Source organism: Piliocolobus tephrosceles, chromosome 5 (genome assembly GCF_002776525.5).
Source record: "Piliocolobus tephrosceles isolate RC106 chromosome 5, ASM277652v3, whole genome shotgun sequence".
Lineage (NCBI taxonomy): Eukaryota > Metazoa > Chordata > Mammalia > Primates > Cercopithecidae > Piliocolobus > Piliocolobus tephrosceles.
In genome coordinates this window covers 143,216,344-143,229,334 of record NC_045438.1, presented here as the reverse complement: position 1 = coordinate 143,229,334, position 12,991 = coordinate 143,216,344, and the positions used below count along the sequence as shown (strand labels likewise).

The 12,991-nt window shown below is 40.0% G+C and overlaps 1 pseudogene; it reads right to left on the bottom strand.

Annotated features, from left to right (window-relative positions):
* Positions 1–10,775: 10,775 nt before the first annotated feature.
* LOC111541145 lies at positions 10,776–12,714 on the bottom strand (annotated as a pseudogene).
* Positions 12,715–12,991: the final 277 nt, after the last annotated feature.

Here is a 12,991-nt window from a genome sequence, read left to right as displayed (position 1 = left end):
AGCTGTATGATATTAGGAAAATTATTCTCACTGGGCTCCATCTGTAGTCACTGGAGTTTGGTATACTGGAAATTTCCAAGTGAGTTCCACAAAACACTAATGTCCCTTAGGATGTTAATAGGAGCTAAACGAGAAAGAATCTGTGATCAAGTACTATTTGGGAAGTGGACTGAATGTTTGTGTCCCCCGAAATTCATATTTTGAAGCCCTCACCTCCTGTGTGGCTGTATTTGGAGATGGGGCCTCTAAGGAAATATTTAAGGTTGAATTAGGTCATAAGGGTGCAGAACTGATCCAATTGGATCAGTGTCATTAATAGAAGAGACATAAGAAGAGCACCTCTCACTCTCTCCAAGACCATCCTCCAAGGAAGGACCCTGTGAAGACAAAACAAGAAGGCAGGTATGCGCAAGACAGGAAGAGAGCCTTCACCGGAAACCTAACTGGTCAGCACCTTGATCTTGAACTTCCAACCTTCAGACTGTAAGAAAATCAATTTTTCTTGTTTAAGCCCCTAGCCCATGGTATTTTTTTATGGCAGCCCAAGCTGCCAAATACGGTTTTATGTATAACCCTTCTCAAAGACTTCTAATGCACAGTAGCATGTTAAATACTCTGAGAAGTTCTACAGTGAAAAAAAAAGGGAAATTTATCTAATGTACTGTTTCTGAAACTTATTTGTCTATTAAACACTTTTTAAAAATCACCGTCTTTTGAAACAGGGCTTGGGAAACACTAGCCAGGATTTTTCAGGTCTTTTTCAGTTCTGAAACTAGGATTCCTTCTAAAACCTATACAATGTAACCGATAAAGTTAGATTTAAACACCAGTGAGACTCCACTTGTAAACTAGGTTATAGCAAGGAAATGCAAAGGATATTGTAAATGCAGAGACAGCACAGTGAACGAAGCAAATACTTGAAAAACAGCATCATAGGCCGTGAGTGGTGGCTCATGCCTATAATCCCAATACTTTGGGATCCCAGCATTTTGGGAGGCTGAGGTGGGTGGATCACCTGAGGTCAGGAGTTCAAGATCAGCCTGCCCAACATGGTGAAATCCCGTCTCTATCAAAAATATAAAAATTAGCCAGGTGTGGTGGCACACACCTGTAATTCCAGCTACTTGGTAGGCTGAGACAGAAGAATCACTTGAACCCAGGAGGTGGAGGTTGCAATGAACCAAGATCATGCCACTTCACTCCAGCCTGGACAACAGAGCAAGACTCCATCTCAAGTAAAAAGGGAAGAAAGACACCACCATTGCTTTGTGTGGAGACAGCATCTATGTTCTTTCAGGACAACTTGAGAAGTTTTACCAACAAAAACTCTCCTGGGATCTCCATTTGTTCATTCCATAAACACTGAGTGCCTACTGTGTGTCAGGGACTGTTCTAAACACAAGCAGTATAGATGGCATCATGAGACACCAACGTATATCAGAAGAGAGCTCTCATTGCAAACACTAATTTGTACAGATTTTTAGTTGCAGCATGAGCAAAAGTAGCTAGCAACTCTGCTAGTTACCAGCAGATGGCAGTAGCAGTCACTTCTTTACTGGCATTTTAGATTAGGAATGTATAGAAGCACCACAACCCGTAATCAGAACTACTCTGTGGTGTCCATGTGTGACTTAGGGACAGTTATCTAACCCGTGTGGGGTGAAGCTTCCCTATTTAAATACTAGAGATAATAAATGCACCTACCTCTTAAGTTGTCTTGAGAGTTACATGAGATAAAACACTTAAAGTGCTTTGTCTTCAACATGAAGGAAGGGTTCATAAATGTTAGTTATTACTTATTACTTATTACATACTAACATAAATGTTAGTATGGTTGATACTGTTTTTTTGCCATTTGACAAAATGTCAATTGTCCAAAAGAGGAAGAGAAGCAGATGGCTAATTGTTGTATTGCTTCATAGAGCAATAACAATATCAGCAATAAAGGAAAAGAAAATCTAAATACCTGAAAAGATAACAAAGGGTGCAATACAATATTAAGGTAATCACCAGAAATAAAAGCTAAAAACTGAGCAGGTTTTTAAATTACTACTTTTCCAACAGGTCACTTTTAAAGTAACTTGGCTGTCTGATAACTCCCTACCTGCACTAACTCAACATAATCGTGAATTATTTGTAAATTTCCTATTCATCAAAGATGTAGCAGATTTGCAAACAGATTGCTAGCTAGATAGCCAAGGGAATCATGGGACTATTAGACAGTTAACCTTTTTTCTTAAGCTTATTGTTTATTGGAACAAAAGAGAAGTTGTTTCAAGGCTAGGACCTCCGGAATGACTCAGTGAAAATGAGCCAGAATTCAGAATTTAGAAGCCTCAGAGCCAGCTTACCTCACTTCTTAAAAATATTTGGAGGAAAACACTAGGGAACTGAGTTGTAATGGGGAGGTGGGTAGGAGGAGTAAAATCCTCTTATATACCCTTGAGAGCTGTTTGAACAGCAAAGATTCCCAAAACAGGGACAAAGTATTTCTAGGGATAATCTATATATGCAAATATAACTGTTTCTTGAATGAATTCGTCCATATGGGAACGATTATGATGCTTCAGGGCATGGATGATTTCACTACAATCTCAAGAGTTCAGTTAAAGAGGAAAACTTTCCATTTGCAATCCAAAACATCCCACATTTTTCTCTAGTAACAAATAGTGAGATCTCACAAGATAAGTTATCCTTTTTAGGAGATCTCCACAGCCTGAACTAATGAGCAACTGAACAATAATCATCTTATTTCTATGACAATTCATGTGATGACACTAAACAAGGGGAAAACAGAAGGTAAGCAATGCTGATGAAATGCGTCAGTGGCTTACATCATTGATGGCTATTATTGTCATTTTCACTTCTTATGTGGCTAGATTTTTTAAACAGAAAATTTGGAAAGATTTCTCAAACTGCTATTTTCTTTTTTTTAGCTTGACTTATTTATTGCCCCCACTTCAGAAATTACTTCCTAAAATTGCCCCAGATATCAGGTTCCAGAGGAGAGAAGCAAGCAACAAAGGTTAATCCTGAGTATATAGATATTAATAAAGTAGAAAAGGAATGTGAAAAATAATTACATTTGCAACAAAAGTAGTTTAATATTCTTTTTGTGATTGATCAATACGCTGAAAATACAACACACACACATACACACACCAAAGTTCAGTAAAACTGAACAAAAACATGTATAGCCCATCATTCAGTATCCACAATACAATGATTTGCTGAAATTTCTCTTAATTTTTTCTCTCTCTGTTTTATGCCAACTTTATTGTGGTAGCAGATTGTGGTATATTTCCTCCCCTAGAGCATGGAAGGGACCTGTAAATATGGTGGGATCTTTCATTATTAGGTTGTGTTATATATAGTACATGTGACTTTAAGAAAGAGGGACTAGGGTGAGGGGGAAAGGGAAGGAGAGCATTAGGACAAATACTTAATGCATGCAGGGCTTAAAGCCTAGATGACAGGTTGATGGGTGCAGCAAATAACCATGGCACTTGTATACCTGTGTAACAAACCTGCACGTTCTGCACATGTATCCCAGAACTTAAAGTATAATAAATAAATAAATAAAGAGAGAGAGATTAGCTGGGTGCGGTGGCTCACGCCTGCAATCCCGCACTCTGGGAAGCCAAGGCAGGCGGATTTCTTGAGTCTAGGAGTTTGAGACCAGCCCGAGCAATGTAGTGAAACCCTGTCTCTACCAAAAATACAAAACTGTTAGCTGGGCATGGTGGTGTGCGCCTGTAATCCCAGCTACTCAGGAGGCTGAGATGGGAGAATCACTTGAACCTGGGAGGTTGAGGCTGCCATGAGCCAAGATTGCACCACTGCACTCCAGCCTGGGCAACCAGAGTGAGACCCTGTCTCAAAAAATAAATAAATAAATAAAAATAAAAATAAAAAAGGGAAAGAGAGACTATACTTGGCAGTCCTGACCTGTCTAGGTGAATCCTCAAAAAGGACAAGTCTCTTTCTGGTGAAAGAGGTTACAAGCATGAGAGGAATTTGATGCAAGAGAGATTCTAGCTTTGCTCACTTTGAAAATGAAAAGGGGCCACATGTCCAGGAAAGTAAGCTGGCCCTAGGAGCTGAGAATGGGCCCTGAGTGACAGCAGCAAGGAAACACAGATTTCAGTTCCATAATCACAAGGAACTAAATTCTGTTGACATCCTGAATGAGGTAGAAAGCAGATTCTTCCCAATAACCTCCAGAAATAAACATTTCTGGTAATACATATAAAATTCTGAGAGTTATTTTATCTTTTCTGAATCGCAAAAATAGAATCCCCATGGAATCTGAGGTTAGACAAATGTATGCCTCCTGTTACCACAAGTACATAATCTTTTGTGTCTAGATTTCTTTTTCTTAGCATAATATTTTTGAGATTCATCCATATTGCCATATATATTATCAGTTCATTTCGTTTTATTGCTGAGTATTTCTCTCTCTTTATTTTATTTATTTTTTTGATAAAAAATCTCTGTGATCTCACTCTGTGATCTCACTCTGTGACCCAGGCAGGAGTTCAGTGGTGGGATCATGGCTCACTGTAGCTTCGACCTTCTGGACTCAGGTGATTCTTCCACCTTAGCTTCCCAGGTAGCTAGCTAGGACTACAGGCACCCATCACCATGCCCAGCTGATTTTTTATTTTTTATTTTTATTTTGTTTTAGACAGAGTCTCGCTCTGTCGCCCAGGTTGGAGTGCGGTTGCGCTATCTCGGCTCACTGAAAGCTCCGCCTCCCAGGTTCACGCCATTCTCCTGCCTCAGCCTCCCGAATTGCTGGGACTACAAGCGCCTGCCACCATACCGGGCTAATTTTTGTATTTTTAGTAGAGACGGGGTTTCATCGTGTTAGCCAGGATGGTCTTGATCTCCTGATCTTGTGATCCGCCCGCCTCGGCCTCCCAAAGTGCTGGGATTACAGGCGTGAGCCACTGCGCACGGCTTAACTTTTATTTTTTGTAGAGACAGGGTTTTGCCATGTTCCCCAGGTTGGTCTTGAACTCCTGGGCTAAAGAGATCTGCTCACCTCAGTCTCCCGAAGTGCTGGGATTACAGGTGTGAGCCACCATGCCCCACCAAGTATTTATTTTAATGTATGAATATGCTAAATGTGTTTATCCATTTATCTGCTGTGTGCATTTTACTTCAGTCTAGTTTTCGTCTATTACAAATAAAAGTACTGTAAACATTCATACATAAGTCTTGGTGGGAACATATGTTTTTTTTATTTCACTTAGGTAAATATATAGAGGCAAATAGCAAAGTTGTATGTTAATTATCTGCTTAACTTTGTAAAAAACTGCCAACATATTTCCAAAGTAATTGTATTATTTTACGTTCCTACCATCAATTGCATGGGAGTTCCACTTACTCTACATTTTCATCAACTCTTAATATTGTCAGCCTTTTAAATTTTAGCCATTTTGGTGGATGTGGTGGTACCTCAATATGGTTTAGTTTTTTTGTTGTTGTTTGATTGGTTTATTTTGGTACATGCTCTCCTCTGTCACCCAAACTGGAGTGCAGTGGCCCAATCGTAGCTCACTGCAGCCTCAAACTCTTGGGCTCAACCCATCCTTCTACCTCAGTCTCCCAAGTAACTAGGACCCCAAGCACACACCACACCCAGTGTTTTTTTTTTTTTTTTTTTTTTTTTGAGACGTGGTGTCCCTCTGTCGTCCAGGCTGGACTGCAGTGGAGCAGTCTTGGCTCACTGCAACCTCTGCCACCCAGGCGCAAGCAGTCCTCCCACCTCAGCCTCCCAAATAGCTGAAACTACAGGTAAGCAACACCACACCTGGCTAAGTTTTTAATTTTTTGTAGAGATGGGGTTTGGCCATGTTGCCCAGGCTGGTCTGGAACTCCTGATTATGCTCAAGTGATTTGCTCACCTCAGCCTTTCAAACTCAATATGATTTTAATTAACATTTCTATGATGATTAATGGTATTGAGCCCCTTCTCATATTCTCATTGGTCATCCGTATATTTTCTTTGGTGAAATGCCTGTTTAAATGTTTTGCTCATTGTTATCATTGAGTCATAAGAATTCCTTGTATATTCCACACCCATCCTTTGTCAAATATATGTTATTGAGAAAATGTGTTCCTTTTCCCTTTTCTTAACAGTGTAATTCAAGGGGAAGCAGTTTTTAATTTTGATGGAGTTCAGTTTATCAGTTTTTTTTCTTTTATGACTTGTGCTTTATGAATGCAATCCAATAAAATTTTGTGTACCCCAAACTATGAAGACTTTCTACTACGTTGTTATCTAGAAGATCTATAGCTTTAAACTTTATGTATAGCTTTTGATTCATTTAGAGTTAATATTTGTTATGGCATGAGGGAAAGGTCAAAGATCATTGTTTTCCATATGGATAATCAGTTACTTCAGCACCATTTGTTGAAGAGACTACTCCTTCTCATTGAATTACCTTGGTACCCTTGTAAAAAATCAATAGACCAAGTATGTGTGGTACTGTTTCTGTACTTTCTATTCTGTTCTGCTGATCTATAAATCTGTTCTCTTGCTGGGTGCAGTGGCTCACACCTATAAATCCCTACACTTTGGGAGGCTTTGGTAGGAGGATCACTTGAGGAATTTGAGGAATTTGAGACCAGCCTGGGCAACACAACGAGATCTTGTCTCTACAAAAAATAAAAATAAAAATCATTAGCCAGGCATGGTAGCACACACCTGTGATTTTTGCTGCTTGGCAGCCTGAAGCAGGAGGATCACTTAAACCCAGGTGGCTGCAGTGAGCTACGAAGGCATCCCTGTACTGTAGCCTGGGTGATAGAGTAAGACCCTGTCTTGATACATACATAGATACATACATACAATAAAATGCCAATGTCACTATCTTTCTTTTTTTATTTTATAGAGATGAGGTCTCACTATGTTCCCCTAGCTGGTCTCAAACTCCTGGACTCAAGAGATCCTCCTACCTCAGAATTACAGATGTTAGCCACTGTGCCCCACCCCAATATCATGTATCTTAATTGTAACAGCTTTATAGTAAGTCTCAAATTTAGGTAGTATAAGTTCTATAACTTTGTTCTTCTTCAAAATTGCTTCGACTATTTTAACTCCTTTGGATTTTCTATTCTTCTATTTGTTTTTCTTTTCTTTTCTTTTCTTGTTTTAAACAATATGACACCTCTCACAAATACAATGTTTATTTGTTTTTGAGACAGGGTCTTACTTTGTCACCCAGGCTGAAGTGCAACAACATGATCCTGGCTCAATGCAGTCTCAACCTCCTGGGCTCAAGCAATCCACCCACGTTAGTCTCCTGAGTAGCTGGGACTACAGGTGCACACCACCATGCCTGGGTATTCTTTAAAAAAATTTTTTGTAGAGAGGGGGTCCAACTACATTACCCAGGCTGGATCCTTTGGATTTTCATAGGAATTTTAGAATTATCCTGTTAATTTCCACAGAAAATCCTCCTTATTATTTTTACTGGGATTTCATTAATGTCTGTAGTTCAATTTAAGAATTGGTAACTTAACCATATTGACTGAGTCTTCCAATCCATGGAAATTGATATGTTGTAGAATTATTTAGCTCTTCATTACATTGTCTTGGCAATGTTTTGTAGCTTTCACTGTACATGTCTTGCGTCTATTTTATTAAATTCATCCCTGCTTATTAAATACTTTGATGTCACTATAAATGATTTTTTAAAAATTTCAGTTACCAATTTTTCATTGCTGGTATGTGAAAATCCAATTCATTGTGTATTGACCTGTGTCCTGCAACTTTGCTAGACTCATTTATTATTTCTAGTAGCTTTTTTGGTAGTTTGCTTAGGATTTTCTTTTCTTTCTTTTTTTGAGATGGAGTCTTGTTCTGTTGCCCAGCCTGGAGTGCAGTGGCGCGATCTCGGCTCACTGCAAGCTCCGCCTCCCGCGTTCACGCCATTCTCCTGCCTCAGTCTCCCGAGTAGCTGGGACTACAGGCGCCTGCCAACACGCCCGGCTAACTTTTTGTATTTTTGGTAGAGACGTGGTCTCACCGTGTTAGCCAGGATGGTCTTGATCTCCTAACCTCATGATCCACCTGCCTCGGCCTCCCAAAGTGCTGGGATTACAGGCCTGAGCCACCGTGCCTGGACTGCTTAGGATTTTCTATGTATACAGTCATGCCATCTTCAAATAAGACAGGCTTTTCTTCTTTTCTGCCCATTATGTCTTTCGTTTCTTATTCTTGCCTTATTAGAGTGGCTAAGACTTCTAGCATAATATTGAGTATAAATAGGAAAAGTAGCTACTCTTATCTTGGTTCTGATTTAAGGGGGGAAGCATAAGGGGGACTAAATGCTTTCACCATTTAATATAACATTAGTTATAGGTTTTTTCATAGATTCAATTTATTAATTTGAGGAAATTATCCTCTATTCCTAGTTAATGAGAGTTTTTATTTTGAATGGATGTTGAATTTTGTCTTATGGTTGTTTGTGTGTGTGTGTCTACAGAGATAATTGATGTGACTGTTTTTCCTTTTCTTTATGGGAAGGTTTTTATTTTGAAATTCAAATTTCTTTAGTAAATATAGGGATTTTCAGATTTTTTCTATTTCTTCTTGAGTCACTTTTGACATTTTTATCTTTCAAGGGATGTGTAGGTTTCATTTAACCTGTCAAATTTATTGGCATAATGTTCTTCATAATAGCTCCAATATTATCCCTTTTAATATTTGTAATCAAGTCCCCCCGCCGATTCCTAATATTGGTCATTTGTGTCTTCTTTTTGTCTTGATCAGTCCACCAAGCGTTGCATAAAATTTAATATTTTTTTTTTTGCAAAGACCTAGATTAAGTTTTACTAATTTTAAAAAATTATGGGTCCAATTTCAATTTCATTGATTTCTGCTATGACCTGTATTACTTTCTTTCTTCTGTTTACTTTGGATTTTATTTTCTCTTCTGTTCCCAGCTTCTCAAAGTCTCCACTAGATGCCCAGAATGAGAACAGAGAACTTCCCACTTGGACTGGTCAGAACTCAAATATCTCTCTGCCCTGTGTAAGCTCTAGAAGTAGTTCACCTTACAACTCTCTAGTGGTTTTTGCCTGCCCTTGCAGAGTTTCACCCTACGCCTGTCTGGCCACGTACACAGCAAAGACTCAAAGAGACCTCTCTGCAGATTTCTGGAGCTCTTTTCAGCACAGCTCCCTCCTCCCTAGAACTCTACCTTGAAACATTCAGCCCCCTTGGCCTCTCGGATCCCTACAACTCCTTGACTCAGTAGACTCTGTTTAGGATCCCCCTCTTTGCATCTACAATGTGGTTATTTCCAGGAAGAAATCAGGGGCAATCACAGTGATCACCTTGTTTGTTTCAACTTCTTTTATTGATTAAAGTCTTGTCTTACCTGATGTCCAGTGTTTGAAAAAATAAGAGCTTTTTATGTTCTGCATATTTTTCTGGGTTTTGGTGGGAGAGAATGTCCAATCCTTGTTATTACATTGCAGCCATAGGCAGAATTTCTCTCACTACAGATTTTTGAAGTTTTCATTCACTTCCATGCTCTTCTATGTCCCTTGTTGGGGTTTGTTTGTTTTGGTCTCTGGCTTTCATGGTAGAGGCTTTCCTCAAATGTCAGTGTGCCTTTGATGTCTATATTTACAGTGAGGCATAACAAAGCTGATCTGAAGCTTTACATGAATGGGCAGGGTTTGTCAAATGGTGGGTCTCAATTGAAGGGGACAGGTGGGGACTTGACCTATTCACTAGCCAGTCCCCGTATGTCAGTATCTCATTGGTTTTTCATTTAAAGATGATTAATAACATACGAGAGGAATTCGCCAATTCTCTGGCTGGGATTATAAGCCTTGCTGCTAGACTTCTGATAACTAAACAGAGAAGGAATTTTTGAGGGGTTTATATTTAGGAATGTTTCCCTTTCCATATGGTATGGCTTCTCACTTTTACCCTCTGCTGTTCCAAGACTAGGTCTTTTTTGGTTTAACCTCTCCAAAGATTTAACTTCCCATCTGAGGCAGCTGTGCAGGGGGTGCAGTAGACTGGCTTTGTAAGGTAGGGGAGGGAATCTATAGAGTGTCTAGAGCTTTTACATTCTTTACCAATCTTCCTTCATTCTGTACTTCCACATTTAGAGATAACTTGTGTATCTAGTTCCTGAGATTTTTCTTGGATTCTGCTATAGAAATTAACTTGCTTTTTATTCATTCTCTCCCTGGAGAGTTTATCTTTCGATAGTCTGCTAAGTCACCTACCATTCCTATATTAGCTTTCTCAGTTCCAAAATGTTGAATTTTCTTATTCGCTACCATCTCCTGTTTTCTTTGTCCTTGTGTCTTTATGCATTGTTTTTTGTTTTGTTTTTTTTTTTTTTTTTTTTTTTTGAGACGGAGTCTCCCTCTGTCACCCAGGCTGGAGTGCAGTGGTGCAATCTCGGCTCACTGCAACTTCTGCCTCCCAAGTTCAAGCAGTTCTCTACCTCAGCCTCCAGAGTAGCTGGGATTACAGGTGCCCACCACCACGCCTGGCTAATTTTTTTTTTTTTTTTTTTTTGTATTTTTAGTAGAGATGGGGTTTCACCATCTTGGTCAGGCAGGTCTCGCACTCCTGACCTCGTGATCCATCCACCTCTGCCTCCCAAAGTGCTGGGATTATAGGCGTGAGCCACCGCACCTGGCCGCTTTATGCATTTTCGTATAAATTATTAGGCTTCTTTTTTTTGGGAAAGTTAAAAACTCTTAAAAAAAAAAAAAAAAACTCTTTAATTCTTTATTCCTGGTACCACTACCACAAATTACAGGGTCATACACCTGATGTAATGAAAAGAAAAAGAAAAAGTTACAACAGATAAAAGACATCAGGAATGTACATCTAACTGACACTACATTGCATTAATCAAGAGCTGTACTTATTGCAAACTGTGGCTATAACAGTCCTGAACAAGAAGGGTTTCCTATTTAAGCTGCAGTAACTTTTCTAACTACAGATAATTGTTCCTTTTATGGCAGATTTTTCCAGTTCCTCTAATGCATTTGAGACGACTGTCTCAAAGTAACCTGCTGCTTTCCTGGTAACTCCTCACTTTATCTCCTGCTAGGAACTGAAGCCCTTTTTTGCTGTTTTAGAACCTTCTGCTATCACATCCACCACTTCTACCACCAGATCCATAACTGTCACCATAAGGACTGCCCAAGCTTCTTCCACCCAGAAAGCCTCCTTTCATGGGTCCATAATTTGATTGCTGTTGTCCACTATAATTTCCAAAATCATTATACTTCCCACCACCACCATAGTTACCACTGTCAAAATTTCATCCTTCATTGCAACCATCACATCCTCCACCAACGCCACCAAATCCACCACCTTGGTGTTCATGTCCTGGTCCACCACCACCATAGCCCCCTATTCTACTATAACCAGGACCACCACCATAGATGCCACCATCACTTCCAAATCCATTATATTCACCATCACTTCCTCCACAACTACCTCTGCTGCCAGCGCCTCCACCACCATAGCCTCCTTTTCCACCAAAATTACCTCCACAGCCTCCAAAGTTTCCTCTGTGACAATTACAACTTTATCAACTGTATTATGATCCTAAAAAGTTATGGCAAGGCCAGGTGCAGTGGCTTACGCCTCCCAAGCACTTTAGGGGCCAAGGTGGGAGGATCGTTTGATCCCAGGAGTTTGAGACCAGCCTGAGCCACATAAGGAGACCCCATCTCTATAAAAAATTTAAAAATCAGCTGGGTGTAATGGCACATGTCTTTGCTCCCAGCTACTTGGGAGGCTGAGGTGGGAGGATGCTTGAGCCCAAGGGGTTGAGTGAGCTATGACCAGGTCACTGCACTCCAGCCTCAGTGACAAAGGGAGATCCTCTCTCAAAATAAAAAATAAATAAAAGTAAATTTTAAAAAAGCAAATCCCCTCTTTTTTCCACTGCCTGCCTTCCATAACATCTATGGTTTAAATAGTGCCATACTTTTCTTTCCTCTCTCTCTCTCTCTCTTTCTCACTTTCCTTCTTTTCTTTTTTTGAGACAGGGTCTCACTCTTCACCCAGGCTGGAGTGTAGTGGTGCAATCTTGGCTCTGCACCCTCTACCTCCCAGGCTCAAGTAATCCTCCCACCTCAGCCCCCCAAGTAGCCGGGACCACAAGCACGTGCCACTATGTGCGGCTAATTTTTGCAATTTTTGAAGAGACGGGGTTTCATTATGTTGCCCAGTCTGGTCCGTCCCAAACTCCTGGACTCAAGCAATCCACCCACTTTGGCCTCCCAAAACATTTGGAATTACAAACGTGAGCCACTGCACCTGGCCTTGCCATGCTTTTCAAAGTACTCTCTCAAATTATATTCTTCTCTGTCTTCCTTGATATCACAAACAAAGATTTTCTTCACAGTTAGATGGGCACCAGGCCTTATAGAATTCTCTCTAAAAACAGCTTTCTTTGGTTCCAGTACACACCTGTCAGCCTTGTGTGGTTGAGGACATGTCTCTGTATCCACCTCTTCAACGCATGAGTAAGTCACAAAACCAAAGCCTCTGGAACATGTTGTTTGGGAGTCTCTCATTATGACACGGTCTGTGAGTATGTGCCATTTCTCAAAATGTTCTCTTAAACTATCGTCTGTATTCTCAAAGCTCAGAACACCAGTAAACAGTTTTCTGAAGTGCTCTGGTTCCTTTGGATCATATGCCTCCATTTTGAGCCCAGACTTGCCTTTTCCAAATTGAGTTCAATATGGAATTGAGAGGAAGAGCAGTCTTCTTTTTTAAGAATAGTTTTAGGTCTACAGAAAAATTGAGCAGAAAGCACAGAGAGTTTCCATATGCTTCCTACCCCGGCGGAGTCCCCTATTACTGTTTTGCATCAGTGTGGTACATTTGTTACAAGTAATGAGCAAGTAATAATATCGACACAATTTACATTAGAGACTTGATGTATGTTTTATTCTTCTCCTCTCATTGGAAAGTGGCAGA